Source organism: Mytilus californianus, unplaced genomic scaffold (assembly GCF_021869535.1).
Source record: "Mytilus californianus isolate M0D057914Y unplaced genomic scaffold, xbMytCali1.0.p SCAF_2, whole genome shotgun sequence".
Taxonomy (NCBI): Eukaryota; Metazoa; Mollusca; class Bivalvia; order Mytilida; family Mytilidae; genus Mytilus; species Mytilus californianus.
In genome coordinates, this window is record NW_026262668.1 from 41,703,073 (window position 1) to 41,728,276 (window position 25,204).

Consider the following 25,204-nt stretch of genomic DNA (forward strand, 5'->3'; position numbering starts at 1 on the left):
ACTTACAAAACGCCGAGTTTATCTGGAAATGACATAAATTCAACTTGTAATGGTGGACGAAAAACGACTAACGAGATGCATCACGGTAAATCTCGCAAAATCTCATCATACTCAGCTTATTTCAATACAGGCAATGAGATTCCAATCCTTCTCACTATACAAATCCTTGTTGATATTTATTGAATAAATTTTAATTAAAAAATTGCGTCATATATAAAACTTCAAGAAAAATACAAAAAAAATATTTTCAAAATAAGTGTTTTCTTGTTCAAAGAAAATTAATGTTAAAACTGAATTGTGACTTTTTGTCCTGTGACTTTTTGTCTGTGACTTTTTGTCCTTGACTTTTTGTCCTGTGACTTTCTGTCCTACATTCGAGAAAACGTATATATAGATGTGTTTAAAAAGGCCAATTCCCAGTTGATTTATTTCACACTAGGACCACAGGCACTTGTGTCAGAATTTTGTTTCCTACATACCTAATATAACATTAAAAGTATATAGGAGTTATTTTTTTTGAGACAAGTGCCTGTGACTAGGACCTAAGATAACTACAACTAAGTTCATTGGAAAGTATTTTTGTCTGATACATGTATATCAATTGTTAACGTACATACAGCTTCAAATATATGCCTATACGGTACGTCTAGAAACCGCTCAGGACCTCCTGAGTGCAGACAGGACATAAAAAGTCACTCAGGACATGTATACATGTTTTAGTGAACGTTGAGGGTATGCATTCGATAGATAATTTAATTTTTGATCTTATAATTTTGGTTTTGATAAAATCAAACCAACATTAAAGTAGTTATTTAAGTTAAATTTGTATCGACACGCGCCGTTATTTGGGATACGTCATGCATGACCGATGGTCATATTCAATACCAATCATCATTTTGATTAGGTCGTTTGATCTTTAATAATTAGGACTGATTATAAACATATACAAGTAAACTTTGCAAAAAAAAAACAACGTTTCCTTGAAAAAATTATAAAAATACATGAATATTGTTTTTACAAATAAGTTAAATAAATTTTTCGTTTTGTATGTAATAATTGAAGCCATTTAGAAATATAAGAAATCTTCACAAAGTCGGGAAATTTTCAATTAGATCTTATTCGATGTAAAATGTGGCGTCCTTGGAGAAAAACCCCGTTTAAATAGGGTTTGTCTACTTTCGTCTATTGCCGAATATAATATAATGAATCGCGTCGCCAATACCACCACAATTACGTAAAGTACAAATACAATCTTCTACATATTTGGCATCTAACAATTTCAATAGGAAATTTTGAGTCGAAACTGAAGTACCAAATCTACAAAAAGAATCACTATTTTTTGTAGTAGTAGGCGTCGACAACTTAACTGTTTATAATCTTTTTTTTCTCCTAAATTAATTGCAACTCCTGAAAAAAATTAACATTATCTATAGACAGCTTTCAAATGCAAATCATTAGAAGTATGCGAGTGTACAGTAATAATTTGTTCATTACCCCCCCTTTTTCCTTCTATAAAATTACATTGTAATCGATTTTATTTCCTTTGTGTTTGCTAGGATTGACACTTAGAACGTACAACAAAAAGTAACAAGTAAAAAGTCACGATTCAGTTTTGGAATATTTTTTTCTTTGAATAAACTTAATTTTAAAAACGTTTCAGTATTTTTCTAAAACATTTTTAAAAGGAAACGGACTTGTAAACAAAATTTATTTTTTGAATATTAATATTGAACAATGATTGTTAAGAAAACAATCTGCCAAAGTGGTTTGGTAATTAACTGGCTTCATGTTATCAAAAATGTCTCCTTTTTATAAGTTATTGATAAAAAATCTATTTGAAGGCGAATTAATCATTTCCTCAACTAAATACATTTATCTATAAATAAAGTCAATTCGTCAAGAACTTTCTCTCATATATTTAAACAATTGTAAAATAATTAATTTAAACTTTTGTACTGCGACTTTCTGTGGTTTTACCAATACTTATTCCTTGTTAAGTTTTTTCATATCCATTGCTCTTAATATATTCGAATACTTATAGTGTGATAATTACTAGTCACAATTTTTTCCGGATGCTTTTTATCCTATTTTCATATCAAACAACCATGTTACCCGTAGAGCGGAGTTAAGTACAAATTTAGGAATTTAGCACTTAAAATTTTCAACAACAAAATTTTACACTTTCATTTACCTGGATTTTTTTCTACGCTTCGAAGCCGCCACCCTGTATCAAACATAGCCAACATCTCGCATGGTGTATTCACGATGTTGAGGGATTGACAATATACAGTCAAAGATAGCAATATACAGCAAGTAAATAATTGGGTGTTGAATGCCAGTAGATCTGAATTTGTAAATTTGTAAATTGAATTTAACCTGTTTAGAACGTGTATTGTTGAATTGTTTAATAAAATTACACACATAAATACTAAAAATTCAATTTTTAAACATCTAAATCCATATGTTCAGCAAAATATTGAAGAATGTGTCCACCAAGTATTTAGTATCCAAAGATGTTTATTCTAACAGAAACTTCACATATAGTATTGTGTTTTGTTTATTGTTTTTTTTTATTCATCTACTTTGCTCAATACAAATACTAGCATATGGGACAAATCTCCATGATTTTAAAAGCTCTCACGGCGTACAAAAAACGCAAACGACAATGTTTAGTCTTCATTCGACTAGAAGTTAAACAAATAGTTGACCAAAAAACCACAACAAAAATGTACATTTTTTATTACGGTTGTGATTGTTTTGAAACGCTATAAGTGCCGGATCTTCCGGGGGCTTCGCCCCCTGCCCCCCTACCAGGGCAAAGCCCTACTGGGGGCATAGGCGGCCCCCAGACCCCTCGCCCTTTAGTTTGTGATTCCACTTCATTAAGAAGGTAGCTACGCCCCTGATTCTAAAATGTTAAACAGTTACACCAAATAGTTAAAATAGTTTCTTTTCCACATTTTTACGCAATTCGACTTTTGTAACTCGCAACTCGACTTTCTTAACTCGCAACTCGAATTTCTTAACTCGCAACTCGACTTTCTTAACTCGCAACTCGACTTTCTTAACTCGCAACTTGACTTTCGTAACTCGCAACTCGACTTTCGTAACTCGCAACTCGATTCTCACAACTCGCAACTTGATACTCGACAACAAGTGAATCTCCGTCAAAACGGTCAAATGATTTCTTATAGGAGATATCGCCTTAATATGACAAATTTTACTACTTTCAATGTTTGCCTATTATATTGAATTATTAAGTAGATAGGTAACTTTTAATAGCAAAACTTACCAGCAATTTTAAAGGGAATTTTGAAATTAATTAACACCGTACTTTTAACAGCATTTTTAACTGCAAAACGCGCACTCTCTCGCTCAGCTGTAGTGGAATATTGTCCGGAATTGTTTCACACGTTTTGAACCGGAAGTTGTGGAATTTATTTGCCATTTAAGGTAGATCAAAGGTATATATTTCTTGAGATAGAATTTTCTTATACTTTGCCAAAATGAAGATTTTACTTTGCTTTTTTCAAAAATATAAAGTTTGGGTCACCGTGCTATTTTCCAAGCTATGAGTCGTTGAAAATTGCCTAAATTTGGTTAGATTGTTCATGAAAAAACACATTTATGTGCATAAAAAAAAATCTATGAGATAGAATTTTGAAATAAATTGTGAGAAGATAGGTTTTATAATATGTTTTAAGAAAATAAAAAGAAAAAATGGTGTCGCCGAACTTGTTTTCTTGCTACAAGTAAAAATTAAAAATGTCCCTATCAGCTAGTCCAGTATATAATTTTTACTAAAAGAGTTATCTCCTCTTAAATGGCTTATTTAAAATGATTCTAAAATCACAAAATTTGATATTTGTTTAAATATTTTGAGTTATACAATAAATCATCAAGTTTTCTTTATATAAATAAACAGTCTAACCAATAAATTGCAAATCTGTCTCCAAATTTGCAGATTTGGGCAAATATCTAGACCGATTTTGTACTGGGATTGTACAATCCAAGATGGCGGTATACCATGAATCTACCTTAATCATTTTTCACTTTCACTTCACTTACTTATAGGTGGCACGGTAGTATTTCCTGGCCCATAAGGGATAATGATAGCCTTTTTAGAATTTTCACCACTTTCTAACACTGCCAAAAATTCTACATTCACAGTTAACTGAAGTACTTTCATTTTACTATTCAGAAATGAATTTGAATGTGTATCATGACCGTTTACTTTTTTTGCTATTTTTAAAAACCTAAGGCCACTAGTGCATTTAGGTCTTTTATTGTGCAGTGAATACAAAATTAAAAAAAATTCTCAAAAATTCATTTTCATCTGTATGTAAAATTATTTCATATTTTCCTACACCTGACTCATCCCTCAGTTTGGGAAAGTTACTAATGTTCAGTTGATACTGTATTTTTTGTCAATCACACTGTTCGGATACATTGACTTAAGTAACAAAAGAGCAACCTAAATTCTGGAATGCAAATTCTACCGCGCTACCTATAATCCCCTGTAATTTATACAATATATTTGGTTTACAGTTTGATTCAGAAGAAACACCGACATAGCTAGATATTACAATTAATTATCTAATTACTACCACAATTTGATATTAATAAGTATTGTAATTTTCATTGTTATTAATAAATTTAATGTCAGTATTACAAATCTATTATCTTGAATCAATCCTAATCCTATCTTATTTTTGGGAAATATTTTTACAAATTCAAATGTGACGTCACTTTGTGTTTTTTTTAGAATTTCAAATGTGACGTCACTTTGTGCGTTGAGGCTTTGGCTAACTCGGCTGTGTATTTTTATGTATTGGATTAAAGGGAAACTCCGCAAAAAAATGAAAAATTGATATTTTGTTCTTTAAGCATAAAAAACAACATGTTCATAAATAAAAAACTTTTATTCTCTATGTAAAGAGATCAAAATCGATTTTTGAAATTCACTATCAGTTCTCGACATATCGCCATCTTGTCGGCATGTTCGATCTAAAAAGTCACGTGATATCTATAAACCACAAAGAACAAAAAGAATCGGGGATTTACCGACCGTGCGTTAAAAACTCCCATCATCAATTGGGGATTACCGTAGACGGTTATTCAGTGTCAAAATGTCTTGTCAAGCGTAAGGTTGTTCTGTCAGACAAAGTTATGACAAAAGTCTACATAGTTTTCCCAATCCCACAAAAAAAGAAAGAATTGTATCAGACATGGTTGTACAACCTTAAACTAACAGCAAATAGTTGCATCTATAGCAAGCACAAGTTGGTGTGTGAAGACCATTTTGAACAATATTGTTTCGAGGGAGATTCGATGGTAATTATCCTTTTTTAATAACAAAATAACCTAGCAGTTCTGATAGCTATAGTTATCAAATCCTTATATGATAAGATTTCATTGAATAAAAAAAAATATAGATTTGATGAGGAATAACAGTTTTAATTATAAGAAAGACAAATGCAGTGTTCTTGTAACAATCACTGATTTACAGAAGATTCATTAGTATGCCTCTTTTATATAATGTGCATTGATTTGTATAAAGAATAGTTCCGTATTAAGACGAGATAATTTTTCAATAAATAAAGTTATACGATATAGAATAACATTTTTTTAATTATGATATTTAACGGCTATTGACAAGGAGCAATGTTAGGAAGAGGTTTAAGCTGGGACATAATATGTTGCTATAGTATAATGTTCCCAGGTTATAGATATGTAAATATCGAAATATCGGACATCTCAATTTTTTTATTAAAGTGGGTCTTTTTAACTAATCTTTAAATTATATCAAATTGATACGGGATCAATTCGGAATGGTCACTTATAAAGACACTTAGCTTTACAGTTAAATGTGTGACTCTATCTGGTATGTTCGGTGAAAATATTATAGGTTTTTTTTCTTTTTAAATTTTATTTACGTTATCTTATTATATATATATTTTGGCGTCCTCCCGAATTGATAATAGGTATGTCAGAATTATTGATAGATGTCGTGTCAGAGCGACACATTCAGTTAGGTATTCCAGGGACGTATATTAGATACACGTCCCTGGGTATTCCAGTGACATCCTGTCAACTAAAAATTCGTATTACACAATTATATAATACAGGTTCATGCATGGCCTCTTTATTGAGGTACCCGCTGTGCACAGGTAACATTTATTGAACCATATATTTGTGTCTAACGTTGTTTATCTTGTGTGTGTTTGAAATTATAATTCCACCTTTTAATGAATGATGTTCTGATAATAATATTATCCACTATTTTTGCTGATAATAAGTTTAAAGAAAATTATAAACATGACCTTTGAACATTTTTGTGAAATGAATATTGTTTTGTCATGATTCTGGACCATATTTTTGACAGAAAAAATTCTTCACGCAAATACAAGCTTTTGTTGATTGGCAAACATGCAGATATTTAAAGTAATGCAGCACTTATAGTCACTATCAATATTAATTCATTGAAGATAAGAGAGCCCCTTCTATGTCTAATGTCCCTATCTTTATAAGGATTTGGACGACAGGGGGAAAAAGGAGCGGAGATAGAGTGGCATAGTGAAAAAAAAATACCGAATAGAGAACAATATAGAGAATGATCGACAAAAAGCGAAATAGTTATTGTAAAGGAGCGGAGATAAAGAGAGGCATAGTGAAAAAAAATGTTTGCTTGACAAATTAAGTTATTGCTCGCTTTGATATTTTTAGTTATACAAAATCACACATCGTGTTCCTAATTGGTATTCACGTGCACTAACTTGATGCTGGGAACAGTATATTAATATATATGTTCCTGCTTGATGTGTTAGGTTTCTTCATAGCATGGTTAAAAATAATTAGTATCCCATTTGTTATATCGTAGTGTCACGGTGTTATTTTGTTAAATTTATTTAGTTTGTTAATGATTGTGTAAATAAGAATAAATCTGTATAAAAACTTCATACCATTTTAGTGATTGCCTATAGGCGTTTGATTATTGTTACATTTAAGATATATATATATATATATATTTAGAACCGTTCATACATCTTAAAGTAAAAGACCCACCAAATCAATACAAACGTATGGTAAGATATAACCATGCAGGCATTTAGTTTTCGTCAGGCATAAGATAAATAATCACTCTCATAAACGTATATATGCATGCAGTTTCAAATATCAAGAACAAGCGGTCGATGTCTATAGATCATTGTTAAATCCGTTTACTAACTGTTCAGAGTCAGACATGTCAATAGTTCATTCTTGGAACCTTCATATACCCCATCCTACGATGGGAACTCTTTCTGATAGTGTTGACAACATAAGCTTGTTTATCTGTACAAGTGGTTGCATGGCCTTTCCTTCCCCAACAAACAAAAACGCTACTAGTCTGCTATCTCTGGAGCTCATCCTTAATGGCGCTTATACGTCAGGAAACTTACAAGTATACTAGTAAAGATTGTTTCAAGAACAACGAGGTTAGGACGAACTGTTCTAAAATCGTCAATATCAGTAATACATTACTAAGATATGTCTTTAATTACAACAACTGTATTACTAATTTGGATTAATGACGGCTATCCTAAAAATAATCCTCAAACAAATTAATGTATTAGCTTAGATTTATAATGTATGTATATTGCTTAATGAAATAAACGATAATTGGTATTCTTTTCACAAATAATTTGTGCAAGTGATTGTCAAATGAATTTAATTATGTAAGAATGAAATGTTAATAAGAAAATTAAAAAAATCATGCATGTTATGCTGTTGTATTTTTTCAATTAACTTGAAACTTTAAAATTGCGATGGTTTTACGTTTGTTAGCATTTAAACATCGCCAGATTTAAATACAAGTTAAAGAATTCCGGTAAAGTAAATTAAACAGATGTGCAATGATTATTAATTGGGAAATATAACATTTAATTTTTAAGATTAAATTACTATTCTTTTAACTTCATATCTTAACTTTATGCTAATTGCATAGAACGTAACCGAAAATTGTTCCATTTTAATATTGTAACACTTCCGGAATTAAAAAGTTGAATGTTAATTTTCAATTAATTTATACAATTTAATTATTGTTTCTCTATTGTCATCGGGTATTTCACCTGGGTATATTAAACACGCTATACTCTTTCTGTTAATCCATTCAAAATGACAATATACACTCCTGTGTACGCTTGAATTCACACCTGTGTACGCCTGAGGCTAAATTGCTGCAAGGTAAAGTTCAAACGAATTCTCCTCAAATCGAGAAATAAACAACGACTTTACAAAATAATATACACACTCTGTTCACAAATATTTTGCATTGAAATGGTTATCAAAGTTATAACGGTAAATAAAACTTAAAATATTTTCAGTTCAATATCAGTAAAAATGTTCTATAGATATTTTATGAAAGAATCTCAATAATTTATGAAATTAATTCGAAAATATTTATATTTAGATAACTTCATATAGGAAGTTTTATTCAATCAATACAAAACGGTACACACATATTCATTTTCTTTCATTCTTGTATTGTGGTTATTAACTACGACCAACGGTCATCTATGCGCTTTTAATTACGTAAAATTCTGATAAAGCAATTAAGACTTTAACAGATTTTATTTTTTCCCATGATTCAACAAATCGGGTTAAAACGTCACAACCCAGTGACGTAGGTCAACCAAAAAAGTTACAAATACTTGATTTTCTCCGTTATTAGAAAGAATATAAATTTAAAACTTTGTGAATGTGTTTTTTATGTTAAGATGAACATATTTAGATGATAAGTAAAAAATCGCGGACTTTCCCTTTAAGTTGTTTTATGTAATGTATCCGTTTTTATTCTGTAGTTAGTCCCCACTTCGGTTTTATCATGTATATCTATTGTATAGTCATTTTATAAAATTTACTGTTTGCCAAATTATAAATTATTCTAAATAATAAGGATGTTCTTGTCCCAGGCAGAAAACCCTGGCCGTGTTAGGCGCAACTTTTTGGAAGTTTTGGTCCTCGGTGCTCTTCAGCTTTGTACTTGTTTTGGCTTTCAGACTTTTTTCATCTGGGCGTCACTGGTTGGTCTTGTGTGGACGAGACGCACCTCTGACGTATTGAATTTTAAGCCTAGTACCTTTTGTTAGCTATTATTCGTGTGTTTTTTGTTCTATATGTTCTCCCATTTAATTGTATTGTGGTCCTGTCATGTGATGTTGTCGTTTTGGTGTTGTGTTTGACGTTGCCATAAAAGCGGGAGGTTTGGCATGCCACAAAACCAGGTTCAACCCACCATTTTTTTTCTTAAAATGTCCTGTACCAAGTCAGGAAAATGGCCATTGTTATATTATAGTTCGTTTCTGTGTGTGTTACATTTTAATGTTGTGTTTTTGTTGTGTCGTTGTTCTCTTATATTTGATGCGTTTCCCTCAGTTTTAGTTTGTAACCCGGATTTGTTTTTATCTCTATCGATTTATGAGTTTCGAACAGCGGTATACTACTGTTGCCTTTATATAACGAAAGTAAAGATTTTGACAACATTATTTTGCACAAATATAGAGTCTAAGTCAGATATATTATAAGTACGCTGATGTTGCACAGTTCAAATGATGCACTGCCAATTTAACAGTTTACGTCAGAAGATCTCAAAACTTCAAATTTTAAAATTCAAATTTTAATGTCAATCATTGGGATGGCCAACTCGGCAACTGATTACCATAATTGCCTTTTGTTTATTTAGTCTTAAGGCATGTAAGGGATTTAAATCGGGATAATATATAAAATGTCCGTCTGGCTAACAATAATTTTGGAAGCCCTGACTATCTCCCCATAATGATAGATTGTTGAGAAAATTAGAGTTATCTAACATTAATCACAGAGAGGGGTAAGCTAACAATTTTTAATTAGTCCCCTACCGACGAAGTCGAAAGGGACTTTAGGTTTGCACTCTGTCCATCTGTCTGTCCATTCATCCGTCAGTCCGGCAACTCAGCTTTCCACACTTTTTTTCTTCGTTCTTGAAGATATTGATTTGATATTTGGTATATAGTTTTATAATGACAAGTTATAGATCAAGTTCGAATTTTGTTCCGGTCTGATGATTTAGTCCAGAGTTGTGGTCCATAAAAAAAATCCATAACTAATGTTAAGAGTATTATGTTAAACCATATATCTGTACAAAGGGAGATAACTCATTTTTTAAAAGACATTCTTTGGTAAATTGTTTGAGGAATTTTGTGGCAGGTTTATATGTTATTTTGTATAAACTAATTTTCTGATTGCTACATGTCTATATATATATATATATATTTTTATTAAGTGAAATCCTTTAATTAGATAATAATCTATTTTTATTAAAGTATATATTTCATTACATTACATTGTGTAGATAAAAGTTGTTGACATTTTATAGATAAGTTACAAATCTATATTAGTTTGTGACAAATGAAAGAAAAAAATATTTGGAACTATTAATAATATTTGATTGTAATTCGGAAATAGATATACATTGTATTGCATCATATCTAATTTTAGAGTGTTATAGGTTTTCCGAACTTTTTTTCATCATGCTTGAAGATATTGATTGACAATTGGTATATAGTTTTATCATGACAAGTTACAGATCAAGTTCAAATTTTTGTTTCAGTCTGATAATTTTGTGCAGAGTTATGGTCCTTGGACTTGAAAAAATTCTCTCATATATTCAGTTTTCCACACTGTTTTTAGTCATGCTTGAAGATATTGACTTGATATTTTCCATTTGTTTACACCATGACAAGTTATAGAATAAGTTAGCAATTTGTTCCAGTATAATGAATTTTTAACCGGTAGGTGACTATGTATTGCCATGCAATACTCTCAGAATGCTTGTCATAGCTTAATTAACGTTAAAACAATTTTCCACTAAAATGAATGTTACTTGATTCAAATATAAGGACTTTGTTAGCAAAACCTACTAATCTTATTAGATATTATGAATTTTTATGACATTAGATAAACAAGCTAACTAGTATATTATTCCAAGATACATCAAGATTGAAAAGACTAAACGAGAGAGTTCACAATGATCTGAATATAAACCAGTTTGAAAACTAACAGCTTAATCATGTGTAATTACTAGTTCAGTTCATAGTAAGATAAGAACATTTCTAAACTTCAAAGAAAAGCACAGAAGAATAAGGCTATCACCACTTGGCATCTTTCTAAAATAGACTGTAAAGAAGCTTAGTAACTGCTTAATTTGATGAAAAGCTACAACTCTATCTAGCTACTGAGAAGAGCTACAATGTTTATATATAAATTAAGCAGCACATAAACAGTAACAAGAAAGGCTGTTAACCTGTGAACTGTAGACGGCGGCAATTTCAATATTTAAACTTATCAGATTGATGAAGAAAACAGAAACTACATGAGACAAAACAGAAACTGCAATTCCATTAGACCAGTACATCCTACCCTTACTATGAAATCACATTCTCTCACAGATTAACTCCCTCTCTTATTTCCACTCACAATCATATACCATCACCCTCTCCATCATTTTATTTTTTTTTATCCCTCCCTTTCTTGCCCTTTCACTTTTTCGTAACACCCTTAACCACCTACCACCTATACCCCTTCTGCTTTGTGTTAAGTCCCTATGAGAAGATTGTGTTAGTAGATGAATACGATATTATAAGATGTACCAGAAATGGAAGAATTTACATTTTAGAAATATGGAGGAAATTTAGAACTAATTGATACCAAACATAAACATATGATACTGAGCCACTTTTAGAAATGTAGTCTTATTTTCTACACATAATGGTCATCATAGCATTCGTACAAAAGATTAACAGCCAAAGTTACAGAAAGCCAAATTGTGTAATGTAAATTTAAGAAATGGAATGCTATTTTGATTGATAAACATTATGAATGCCAAAAGTGTATATTTAACTCTCAATTTTAAAGTGTTTTGGGTGTGTTGATGAAAAAATGCCAAATGATATAAAAATATAAATAGTAAAATAACATGTAAAAGCATAAAGCCAAATGAAAAAATGCCAAAGTTAAAAAATGCTAATGGTATTAAAAATACCTGTCTGCTAATGTACTAGCCAGCCTTCTCGTGGGTTAGCTGGACTTTAAGGTGCTAGTATGAGCCAAAATTTGTTCCTGTGAAAAAAGTTCCAGTGGAACTAATATCACAGGAAATATGTTCTGGGAGAACTTTTTTCACAGATGATTTCTATATAATTTGTTCCATCTCTATAAAATTTGTTCCACACTTTACCTGGTGAAATAAGTACCGGGGTGGTGAAATTTGTTCCCTACCTAGTGAAATAAGTTCCAGGTTTATGAGATTTGTTCCTTACCTGGTGAAATAAGTTCTAGGTCTGTGAGATTTGTTCCTCACCTGGTGAAATAAGTTCCTTGTCTGTAAAATATGTTCCAATGGTTAAACAAGTTATCTTATATACTGAGCATTTGTCATCAGTGCGTTTAAAGTTATCATTCATATGCATTATAAAAATAAGTAATAATATAAGCAAAAAATATAAATCATCCAATTCGGATCCTGTGGAGTATAGCAAATGTTTAGCATGTTTAGTTATATACTCTGTAAAAATATCAAAATGACACTTTTGAGCCAGAAAAGAGTAGAATAAGAAAAATCATTCAGAAAAAAAGTATAGTTAAGGATGAACATATGTACTTATTTGAAAAGGACATAATAACTGATCAATTGTATCAAAAGACATGTAGTTTCAAAAGACATACTCTTTTGAAACTGTGTCATGACCTCAGTACATGTATGACAAGAACAAGGGGCCATGACAGTTAAAAGGAACCAAGGAGGAATACTACATAAAAAATAAATACGAATTATAATACTTTTCAATGGCTTTATATCGTATCTTCATCCTATGGTTACAGACATCCCTTGATTGCAAATGTATCCCATGCAAGCACACTCGGTACAGCATTTAGCTTGCATTATAATTTAAGTGTAACAAGAAAATATTTCGCTGTGCAATATGTTGCAAAAGTACTAATTTCTGTGAAAATATGTTTAAGCGGAACTTATTAATTTCTATGAAATATGTACATGTTCGTTTAAAACTAATATCACTGAAACTTAAATATTTATCTTATTTATAACTCTAAATACATGTAATATTAATTGGAACAAAATTCATGGAGCTATGATATTTGTTCCAGAACTTATTTCACATTTGGTCATAAAATTAGTTCTGGAACAAATTTTACAGTGCTGGAACATATTTTCTGTGATATAAATTCCGATGGAACATATTTCCTATGAAATTTGTTCCGGTGGAACAAATGTCACGCCGGAACAAATTTTTTGTTACACTAGTTCACCAAGACAAACGCCCGCAGTGGGTCACCTATCTTTTCCTTTTAGAGTACCAGTTTTTTAGTCTCCGATTTGACTTTGAGATAAAATTGAAAAATATATAAAAAAAACAGTCATATGTACAATTTAAAAATTTTGTCTTAAAAAAGGAAAAATATCCCCTTTGACCCCCATTCCCAAATGGATAATAAATTGCTTCGCTGAGCACAGCTGGATACGACCGCAGAGGTTCAACACTGAACAGTTGGGGCAAAAATGAACACAATATTCGCGTTTGATACAGGTCTGAATTTGGATTGTAATTAAATATTTGACACATACCAGGTTTCTGACACAGAATAACTGTACATAGTCAAAGAACTTAGAATTGGTTATATTATTTGAATTTATATTCAATGTTTTGCTTTTGTGCAATACACTATGCTGTTGTGAATTGAATATTTGAAGACATTTTCTTTTTAATTTCTGAAATCTGAAATGAGACATCTTACTACACACAATACTGTGCTATTGCTTAATACTGTGCAATTTAAGATTTCTTGCTATTGCGCAATACTGTGCAATAAGATATTTCTTGCTATTGTGCTATACTGTGCAATTGAAGATTTCTTGCTATTGTGAAATACTGTGCAATTGATGATTTCTTGCTATTGTGCAATACTTTGCAATTGGTTATTTCTTGCTTTTGCTCAATACTGTGCAATTGTAGATTTCTTGCTATTGCGCAATACTGTGCTATAGCGCAATTCTATGCAATTGGAAGATTTCTTGCTATTGCACAATACTTCATATGATAACTTGTGTGTTTCTCCTGTTATATCGATATTTTTTGCTTTTACATTTATCTAATATAATTCATTGAAAAATGGAAAATTAAAAAAAAAATACATAAAATTTATGACCCCCCTATTCCCCAATTATTTTGACCCCCCTTGAAGTAATTAGCCCCAAACTCAATCCCAGCCTTCTCTTAGAGGTATGGTACCTTGCAGTACAATTTCAAAGAGATCCATACACTTAAACACAAGTTATTGTCTGGAAACAAGAAAAATGCTATTTTTTTGCACCTTTATTGGCCCCTAATTCCTGAACTTTTGGAGCCAATTACCCCCCAACCTTTTACCCGGTCTTCACATTGAGATATGGAACCTTGTAGTACAATTTCAGAGAGATCCATACACTTACACACAAGTAATTGTCCAGAAACTACAAAAATGCTTATTTTTAGCCCCTTTTTTGGCCCCTCATTCCTGAACATTTGGGACAATTACCCCCAAACTCATACCCAGTCTTCCCATTGTGATATGAAACCTTGTTGTATAATTTCAGAGAGATCCATACACTTACACACAAGTTATGGTCCGGAAACTACAAAATTGCTTGTTTTTTTTTATCCTTTTTGGTCCCCAATTTTTTTAAAACCGTTGGTACCATAACCCCAAAACCAATCCCAGTATTCCCATTGTGATATGGAACCTTGTGGTACATTTTCAGAGATATCCATAGACTTACACACAAGTTATGGTCAGGAAACTACAAAATTGCTTGTTTTTTACCCTTTTGGGGCCCTTAATTTCTAAACCTTTGGTACCATAACCCCCAAAATCAATCCCAACCTTCCCTTTCTGGTATTGAACTAGAAAAATGCTTGTTTTTGGTCCTTTGTTTGCCCCCAACTCCTGCATGTTTGGGGCAATTACCCCCAAACTCAATCTCAGCCTTCCCTTGATATGGAACCTTGTGGTACAATGTCAGAGAGATCCATACACTTACACACAAGTTATTGTCCGGAAACTACAAAAATGCTTTTTTTTTTACCCTTTTTGGCCCTTAGTTCCCAATCTGTTGGCACCATAACCCCCAAAATGTGGCATTAAACATTGTGGTATAATTTCAGACCAATCGAAATACACAAGTAAGTATCCTGAAACTAGAAAAATGCTTGTTTTGGGCCCCTTTTGGGCCTCTAATTTCTAAGCGGTTGGGACCATCATCCCCAGAATAAATCCCAACCATCCTTTTGTAGTAACCTTCTTAAAATTTTTTATAGAGATCCATTCACATAAATTCAAGTTATTGTCCGGAAACCAAATATGTCTTCGGATGACGATGCAGACGACAACATCATAGCATTATACAAACCCAAAAAATTTTTTGTGGTCGTATAAAAATGTAAACAAGAATATAAGGATGGTATGAGAGCCAATGAGACAACACTTCTCTCTGTCAAAGAAACAATGTATTAAAAGTAAGCAATATATATATAATAGGTTAAAATATGTTTAGTAATAACATGGCTATTGTATTATACTTTAATCGTATGAAAAAAAAATCATAAAACTTTAGTATTAACATGATTAAATATGGCTATATACAGTACTTTACATACCTAAGGCCATTTTTCATAGGAAAATTGTGGCTTGGACACATTTAAATAAGTAAATATTGTCCATGGACAGTATTTAAATTTATTATAAAAAAAATTTTGTTAGACATTATTTCATAGGGAACATTATTAAGTCCTATGAAACCTCCTCCCCCACCCAACACATTCTTTAAATTCCTGTCCAAAGTCAGGAGCCTGTGATTGAATGGCTGTAATTCTAATATTATAGTTTTAGCCTAAATCAGACATAGGTTTTCTCATTTTATTTTATTTTTTAAATTGGTTCATGACTGCCTTTTATAGCTTGCTATAGAGTTTTATGGCTTTAAGGATCATCGTTGAAGATTGTATGATGACCAAAAGTAGCTAGCATCTACATCATTTGGTATTTGGTGTATAAGTGTCTCATTTGCAATTATACAACAACTCCTTACTTTAGCTCACCTGGCCACAGCAAGACAAGAAATATGACAAGGACAAAACTGTTGGTTAACTCTGTAAAGGAGTAATTGCCCCTAATTGATGATTTTTACCAATTTAAGTGTTTTTCCTTTTAATTCAAAAACTATAAAAGATAAAATAAATGGGGAATGTGTCCATAGGGACTCAGATGATGTCCCCGCTAGCATATAACGTTATAAAGGGACATAACTCACTAACTGTATAAGTGACGCTACCAAAATATGAACTTAAACTGAGTTTTGTGGTAATAAGCATTGTATATACATTTCATAACATTTAGTTGAGACAACTGAAGTTGGAAACAAAAAATTCAGCAACTTTTCTATTTGTAAAAAAAACATAACTTTTGAACGGTAAAAGTGACGCCACCAAAACTCAAACTCAATCTGTATTTTGTGGTAATGAGCATTGTGAATTATAGTTTCATATCATTTGGTTGAGTCAAACTGAAGTGGGAGAACGTAACAAAAAATTCAGCATTTTTTTTCATTTGTAAAGGGGCATAACTCTTGAATGGTAAAAGTGATGCCACCAAAATTCAAACTTGTCTTGTGTTTTGTGGTAATAAGCATTGTGTTCAAGTTTCATAACATTTGGTTGAGGCAAACTAAAGTTAGAAAACCGAAACCAATTTTGGGTCGTATGTACGTACAGACAGACAAGGGTTAAACTTAATGCCCCCTCAACTGCGGCAGGGGCAATAAAAAAATTCAGAGCAGAAATGATCATGAGGACAAGATTCACAAAATAATCACCAAAACAAAATCTTCAGATATTTTTTTTAATATTCAAAAGAAAATGTATGGTTTTTTTGGGGGAAAACTCAGAAGTACTCCATTTAAATGTTATTGCAACTGAATGTTATTCAAACAAGTAACCATGGTAACTACATGTAGTATGTTAATTTGGATACTGTTGTTTTGTGTATCATACTTTGATATTTTTATATTTTACATCAGATTTTAGTAAATTTAATTATAAGTAATTAATGAGTAGTTTCTAGTCATGCATCAGTGGTTTTATTTATTGTAAGACTTCTTTCTTCATGGCTCAGTGAATTTTGATCCATTGAGTATTAGTTTACTCTCTAGGTTTAACTAGTTTGTGCTATGAAAACTCTATCTCCTTTATGATAATTGGTTCATTAAGTCATGTGTCTATTTAGGAGGGAAATTCTTTTGTTTAGTCAGACTTTACTTATATTTTGAACTGATTGGAGCTGTGCTGTTCCTTATATAATTTTATTCAAATTTGGTGGGCATCTTTGATTTTTTTTCAAATAAGGTCAGTGTTCCATAATTAATACCTCACATGCCTTCTAATATACTGATATGAATTAATGTATTACATTAATGATTTTGTATGAATGGTCAAAATGAATGATTTCAGAATAAAAGGTTCAAATGAATGATTATTATGAAACACAAAAGCACATATTTATAAAATATTGGTTCAATCAGATAAGTCTAAATAATCATTTTATAAGAATTTATGCCAAACAATATTTGAATATCTTGGTTATTGCCAAAAAAATTAAAAGTAATTATGTATTGGACCCCCCCTTTTTTTTGGACATTTAATGTAAATGAATGGGGACATATGGTTGGAAACCCCCTCCCCCTTTTTATCCTGGGTTGGGACCCCCTCCCCCCTTATGTAATTGCTGGATCCGCCCCTGGAAACATTACAGCTTAAAGAAACTTCAAATTGCAAAAATGATCAACAAGACAATATCTACAAACAAGTCAAACTTTAACGAAATTAAAAACTACTCATTATTAGAGTTATTGACTGTTTAATGATGACTTTTATCATTTGTTTTCCTTTTCTGAAAAAAAATAATAATATTTTACATTTAACTATTATAGATAGAAAGCCACTTTAATAGCAAAAATGATCAGCAAGACAAGATCTACAAATATGTCAAATTTTGCAAAAATCGTGATTACCCTTATATGACAAGTTTGCACAAACCAACACACTCCCTAGAGCCATCTCGTTGATATTGTCATCTTAAATGAACAGAGTTATCTTTGTTTGTACTGATTATTAATATTGCAGGGTCAGTATCTGATGTGTTTATTTTTATTATACTACCAAAACTACTCAGTTTTGTACAAATATTCTAAAAATAATATGCCTATTTGTTTATCCTAATTGACATGTTTTTATGTTTTGCAGGAAATTTCTATTAGTAAATGAATCAAATGAAGAATCTTCATGGTTAAATGCATAGAAAGGATATTTGAAGAGAGCCAATGATTGACATAAGGAGAAGCAGTTATGAATTTTGAAATTGATATGAAGGAGAGGTCATTCATCACAGAAGATTTAATCAAAGTTTACAGGTAGGAGACTTGATCGGTTGATTTTTATCAATAGTCATAAATAAAAAAGATGTGGTACTATGATTGCCAATGAGACAACTATCCCTGAGAGTCCAAATATTGCAGATTTAAGCAATGGTATGTTACTATGGCTTTCAACGATGAGCAAAACCCATACCATATCTTCAGCTATGCATCTGCTTAAGACATTGCTTGTTTACTGTAATGTGGCAAATGTTTAATGCATATTCAAGATGATATAAAATGTTAATAGATGTAAATAACTTAAGTAGCTTCTAAAAATTTTGTAAAAATTGTTGGAGAGGGGAGGAACTATGGACGAAAGATAGGTGGTGGTGGCAATAAAATTTGCTTTGCAACAAACCATCTGCAGATTCTTCATATAAAAAGTTGTTACACAGGAGACGACCAGTTATTGAATAGAAATAGAAACATTTGCGTTCTTGTATTATCACTCAAATTTCCAGATCAGATTGAAATTTTTCTGTTAAATATATTGGTATGCAATCCTATACATGCTATAAGCATTTGCTCATCTCATTTCTATGGAAATTATATTGTACTGTTCCCTCATCATAGTTCATAATCTATGAAACGTAAGTATCAGAAAAATGTAATTAATATAGGTTCAAGTTTGTGCTTTATCCAGTTTAGAGGGAACCGCTTATAAATTTTAGTCAATGAATGGTAGTTTTGGTATAAAATTGTATAAGAATGATTAGCATTGGCATTTCTTGTCTTCGTGGAAATTATTTAACCCTACATCTCAGTCTTAATTCATTGACATTGGCTATAGAATGTTTGCATTGTCACAAACAAAAAGAAGACATAGGTCTTATACTTCTTTGGCATTATGGTTTACATGTTTTATGAACAATTGCCATTTGAAATTCAGGAGTAACTTCAAGATATAATTTTTTTTATTCATTTTCCATATTCTACATGGACTATTGGACTAATATTCATAAATTCCATATTTTACCTGGTACTATTATACTCATCAGTTTCTAGGGTCAATATTTTGACCCTACTGTATAGATTTGTATTTTACTGAAAAAAACATATTGGCATAAAGGGACATAACTGATCATGAAGAATGGTAAAAGTGATGCTACCCAAATTTGTACTTGAACTGAGTTTTGTGGTAATAAGTATTGTGTATTATAACTTTCATACCATTTAGTTAAGGCAATCTAAAGTAAGAGAACTGTATGACCTCAAATGCATTGATCGTTAAAAAAGGGGGGTTCCAACCCCAGTACTCTCCCCTGGATCTGCCATAATGGGGCCTTGGTGGCTGAATGGTCTAAGTAGTGAAACTACTGTATCACTAGCCTGTAAATAGATATAACAGTGATATCATACTTTAACTTTGTTTAAACCTGTTTATTTACTTTTGACTTTAATTATCTATCCCTTGTAATTTTTTATTAACTGTGTATTTGCATTCAGGTGTCACAGGTCAAATTTATTCGTTCATTATGTGTTAATTTACGTTTTTTGATTGAGTTAAGCCTTCCAATTGATATTTTATAGTGTGTATTTCTATGTTGTGATGTTATACTATTGTTTCAGAAAAGGGAGAAGGTTTGGTACCATTAAAACATTTAATCCCGCTGCAAATGTTTGCACCTGTCCTAAGTCAGGAATCTGATTACAGTAGTTGTCGTCTGTTTATGTAGTTCATAAGTGTTTCTTGTTTCTCGTTTTAATATAGATTAGACCGTTGGTTTTTCGGTTTGAATGGTTTTACACTAGTAATTTTTTGGGGCCCTTTATAGCTTTCTGTTCGGTGTGAGCCAATGCTCCGTGTTGAAGGCCGTACCTTGACCTATAATGGTTTACTTTTATAAATTGTAACTTGGATGGAGAGTTGTCTCATTAGCACTCATACCACATCTTCCTATCTATATAAGAAGTTATCCTTGGCTCAGTATACTTCTAGGATTTTGATTGTTTAACACACGTGGTTACAAAACCCATAGCCCGCTGGGTATTGCTAAACCATATACCAGGCACTTGAACGTTGCTACCCAGTTTTCCTTAATTCCATGGTTGTTCCTTGTGAAATATTGAATTCTGTATATTATTCATTATGTCTAACAATGTTAGTCTTTTATGCCAATCATTTGCACTCATTTTTAGTAAATGCATCGCTTGGCTGCCACATTCAGTGGCGTAGCTACCTAAGGCTCGACTAGGCACGTGCCTATACATAAATTTGCCAATTATATACCCCTTTGGAATAAAAAAAAAAATACACATTGTAATTCTAATGCGTATTATTATTTATACGGTGCCCGTCCATATTCAAACTCCGATCTGTACCCTTCGGTGCATAGGATTATTTTGATTTTATTGACAATGCCCGTTTCATCGGCAACTAGTGAAAGATCGTTCAGTGCAATGAGACTCGTCAAGTCCTACCTGAGATGGGAGACGAGCAACTTTCTAATCTATCCCTTCTTCATACCCACCCACACCTCAATGTTGATGTTGATGAGAGTATAACTGATTTTATTGGCAGAAAAAAACCGTTGACTTGACTTTGAATAAGTGTATCATTGACTTTGTGTATGAAACTGGATCTGAAAGTTATTCATAAAAGTTCAGAAATTTTAGATTTGTTTAACCAATTTTTCCCCAATGAGTTAAAAGATTCGTTCGAAAAAGTTGAAAATCGTTTCCCTTGACCCTCTGTGGGCCTTAAGCTTAAAATAGTCCGAACAAATTTTCGCCTCGCTCTCTGCACGCTAATAACACTTGCAACAACTCTTTGGGGGGTCTGCTGAAAGGCAAAATATCTGTCCCTATCCAATAAAGATCAATAAACCCTAATTTTCCAATGGCATTTTCAAAAGTTCAGACCTTCATCCTGGATGACCCCTATTACAGGACCTAGTGGCTAACTGTTGTATTTACTAGTATCGTAAATTTGTTTTTGTTCTGATCATGCCAAACTATTTGCCACTGGATGTTTAACAATAAATCAATCAACTATCTTCCAGTAATCTCAGATCTGCGTGTAATGACCACATTAATTCAAATTCCTAAGCAGGTAGATTTTTTACAGTAGAGGATATAAGAAAATATGAATTTCTTGAATATTGTTACGATAGTATGAACAGAACAGAACTTCTGCATTAGGCATCGACTGTGTGTGTGTTTGTGTGGCTGGGGTGACTAGTATTATTATATAGTAATCTCAGTGTTTACGTGCCTATTTTTAGCTCACCTGGCCCAAAGGGCCAAGTGAGCTTTTCTCATTACTTGGCGTCCGTCGTCTGTCGTCCGTAAACTTTTACAAAAATCTTCTCCCCTGAAACTACTGGGCCAAATTTAACCAAACTTGGCCACAATCATCATTGTGGTATCTAGTTTAAAAAATGTGTGCGATGACCCGGCCAACTAACCAAGATGGCCGCCATGGCTTAAAATAGAACATAGGGGTAAAATGTAGATTTTGGCTTATATCTCTGAAACCAAAGCATTTAGAGCAAATCTGACAGGGGTAAAACTGTTTATCAAGTCAAGATCTATCTGCCCTGAAATTTTCAGACAAATCGGACAACCCGTTGTTGGGTTGCTGCCCCCGATTTAGTAATTTTAAGGAAATTTTGCAGTTTTTGGTTATAACCTTGAATATTATTATAGATAGAGATAAACTGAAAACAGCAATAATGTTCAGCAAAGTAAGATCTACAAATAAGTCAACATGACCTAAATTGTCAGTTGACCCCTTAAGGAGTTATTGCCCTTTATAGTCAATTTTTAACCATTTTTCAAAAATTTTAGTAATCTTTTAAAAAAATCTTCTCCTCTGAAACTACTTTGACAAATTTAACCAAACTTGGCAATCATCTTCTTAAGGGTATGTAGTTTTAAAAATGTGTCTAATGACCCCGTCCACAAACCAAGATGGCCGACATGGCTAAAAATAGTATATAGGGGTAAAATGCAATTTTTGGCTAATATCTCTGAATTCAAAGCATTTAGAGCAAATCTCATTCATTAAAATATGTTCATTAAGTCAAGATCTAACTGCCCTGAAATTTTCAGACAAATCTGAGGCAACCTGTTGTTGGGTTCCTGCCCCTGAATTGGTAATTTTAAGAAAATTTTGCAGATTTGGTTATTATCTTCAATATTATCTTAGATAAAGATAAACTGTAAACAGCAATTATGTATAGCAAAGTAAGATCTACAAATAAGTCAACTTGACCAAAACGGTCAATAAGGAGTTATTGCTTTTTATAGTAAATTTTAAACAATTCTCGTAAATTATGTAAATTTTTGTAAACTTTTACAAAATATTTCCTTTGAAACTACTGAGCCAAGTTCATTATAGATAGAGAAAATCGAAACATCAAGAATGTTCAGTAAAATAAGATTGATAAACACATCATCATCACCAAAACATAATTTTGTCATGAATTCTATTCTCATCTATTATGTATGACCTTTGTTTAGTATGAACATAGACCAAGCTGAGCGACACAGGCTCTTTAGAGCCTCTAGTTTTGTACTTATATCAGGCCATTAGTTTTCTTGTTTGAATTATTTTACTATGGTAATTTTGGAGCCTTTTATCTATGACCATGTTCTGTGACTTAAAGTAGTTAATTTCTGTGCCATTTGGTCTCTTGTTGAGATTTGTCTCATTGGCAATCATTCCACATCTTTTTTATAATCATTTACCAATTATTCAAAATTGATTAAACTAAACTTTACATATGAATGGCTGATTAAAAACTTAAACATGCATACTTTAGGGATAATAAATGTTATTTTTACTTTTCAGTATGTTGAGAGAAGTTCAGAACAAGCAATTTGGTTGAAGAGGAGTTGTCAACACGTCATCTTTGAATAAGGTCAATTGTATTAGAAGTGAATCCTTAACAGAAATGAGACAATAATCAAATAACTCAAAGACTACATGGATGTTATCTGGACTAGCATTTGTATGACCTAAATGTGGTATTTTTCATATGAACACTTACTAGGCAGATAATAGTCTGTGACAAACATTTGTATGCTATTAAAGACTTGAAGAACTTGTACGGTATTCTTCAGATTTCAGTAGAATTTGTTTAAAACGGTACATTCTTGGTATGAATTGAAGAATTTTTGCTCATTTAAATGAATTATGAAAATGTTTTATATGTTTAGAATAAACAAAAACAACATAAAAGATGGACAAATTTTTATTTTCTTTCTTGAAACTTATAACAGAATAAATTGTCATATGCTAATTCTTGATAGATGTGCTGCCAGAAATTTATCAAGTCTATTTTTAGCCTGAAAGTGCAACTCAATGCACGGGTTATACAAACAGGAAACTACACTATCCTTAAATGCCAATGATATCTATAAACTATATAAGATATCTTATACACTATATAAGATATCTCATAAACTATATAAGATATCTTATAAGATATCTCACATATTATATAAGATATCTTATATAGTTTATAAGATATCTTATATAGTTTATAAGATATCTTATATAGTTTATAAGATATCTCATATAGTTTTTAAGATATCTCATAAAATTTATGAAATATCTTTTAAACTATATGAGATATCTTATAAAATTCAGAAGATATCTTATAAAGTATGTAATATATCTTATATACTTTATGAGATATCTTATATAATATATAAGATATCTATATCTTATATAATATATAAGATATCTCATTTGATATATAAGATATTGTATAAAAATGAAATTATAAGCTATCTTATATATTAAATAAGATATCTTATACATTAAATAAGATATCAAATATTAGATATCTTATATATTATATAACATATCTTATATATTATATGAGATATCTTGAAATTCGAATAAATAGTAAAATGACTTTCCACCTAAGAACAAGTCATTGTTAAATAGATATAAGAATATGTGGTATGAGTGCCAACGAGGCAACTCTCAATCCAAGTCATAATTTGAAAAAGTAATGATTAAAGACTAAAATTGAGAATGGAAATGGGGAATGTGTCAAAGAGACAACAACTCGACCATAGAGCAGACAACAGCTGAAGGCCCCTGATGGGTCTTGAATGCAGCTAGAAACTCCCGCACCCTAATGCGTCCTTCAGCTGGCCCCTAAACATATATACTAGTTCAGTGATAATGGACATCATACTAAACTAATTATACACAAGAAACTACAATTGAAAATCATACAAGAGTAACAAAGGCCAGAGGCTCTTGACTTGGGACAGGCACAAAATTGTGGCGGGGTTAAACATGTTTTTTTGAGATCTCAACTCTCCCCTTATACCTCTAGCAAATGTAGAAAAAAAATCGCACAAAAATACGCACAGTGAAACTCAGTTTAAGAGTTGTCTGAGTTCGATGTCAGAACATGAAACAAAAGAAAATAAACAAAATGACAATAATACATAAATAACAACAGACTACTAGCAGTTACTGACATGCCAGCTCCAGACCTCAACTTTTTACATTTTCATATCTTTCTGGTTTTACTTTATAGTTGAGTTGCTGTCACACTGTGTTTACCGGAATGCCACATGTTCTTCAATCCTTAAGAAAACCATCAAGAATTTCAAAACTAGATATATTTTACAGAGAAGTTATTTCACTTCTTAACACAGGCAACTTGGAATCAAGGTTTTTGATATTATTTCACT

The 25,204-nt window shown here is 31.7% G+C and overlaps 1 protein-coding gene and 2 long non-coding RNA genes across 3 annotated transcripts in view; 1 reads left to right on the forward strand and 2 right to left on the reverse strand.

The window, feature by feature from the left end:
- Window positions 1–115, reverse strand: part of LOC127729847 (uncharacterized) — a 48,210-nt gene extending 48,095 nt beyond the window's left edge. The window contains exon 1 of the long non-coding RNA XR_007994853.1: window positions 7–115. This is a non-coding gene — a long non-coding RNA (uncharacterized LOC127729847). The remainder of the gene's footprint in view (window positions 1–6) is intronic.
- The window catches only part of LOC127729845 (SH3 domain-binding protein 5-like), a 228,754-nt gene that overhangs the window by 79,832 nt on the left and 123,718 nt on the right, over window positions 1–25,204 (reverse strand). The window lies entirely within an intron of this gene.
- On the forward strand, window positions 3,428–23,787 carry LOC127729850 (uncharacterized). Its single transcript, XR_007994857.1, has 3 exons — window positions 3,428–3,464; window positions 18,369–18,535; window positions 23,337–23,787. It is a non-coding gene; the product is annotated as an uncharacterized LOC127729850 (long non-coding RNA).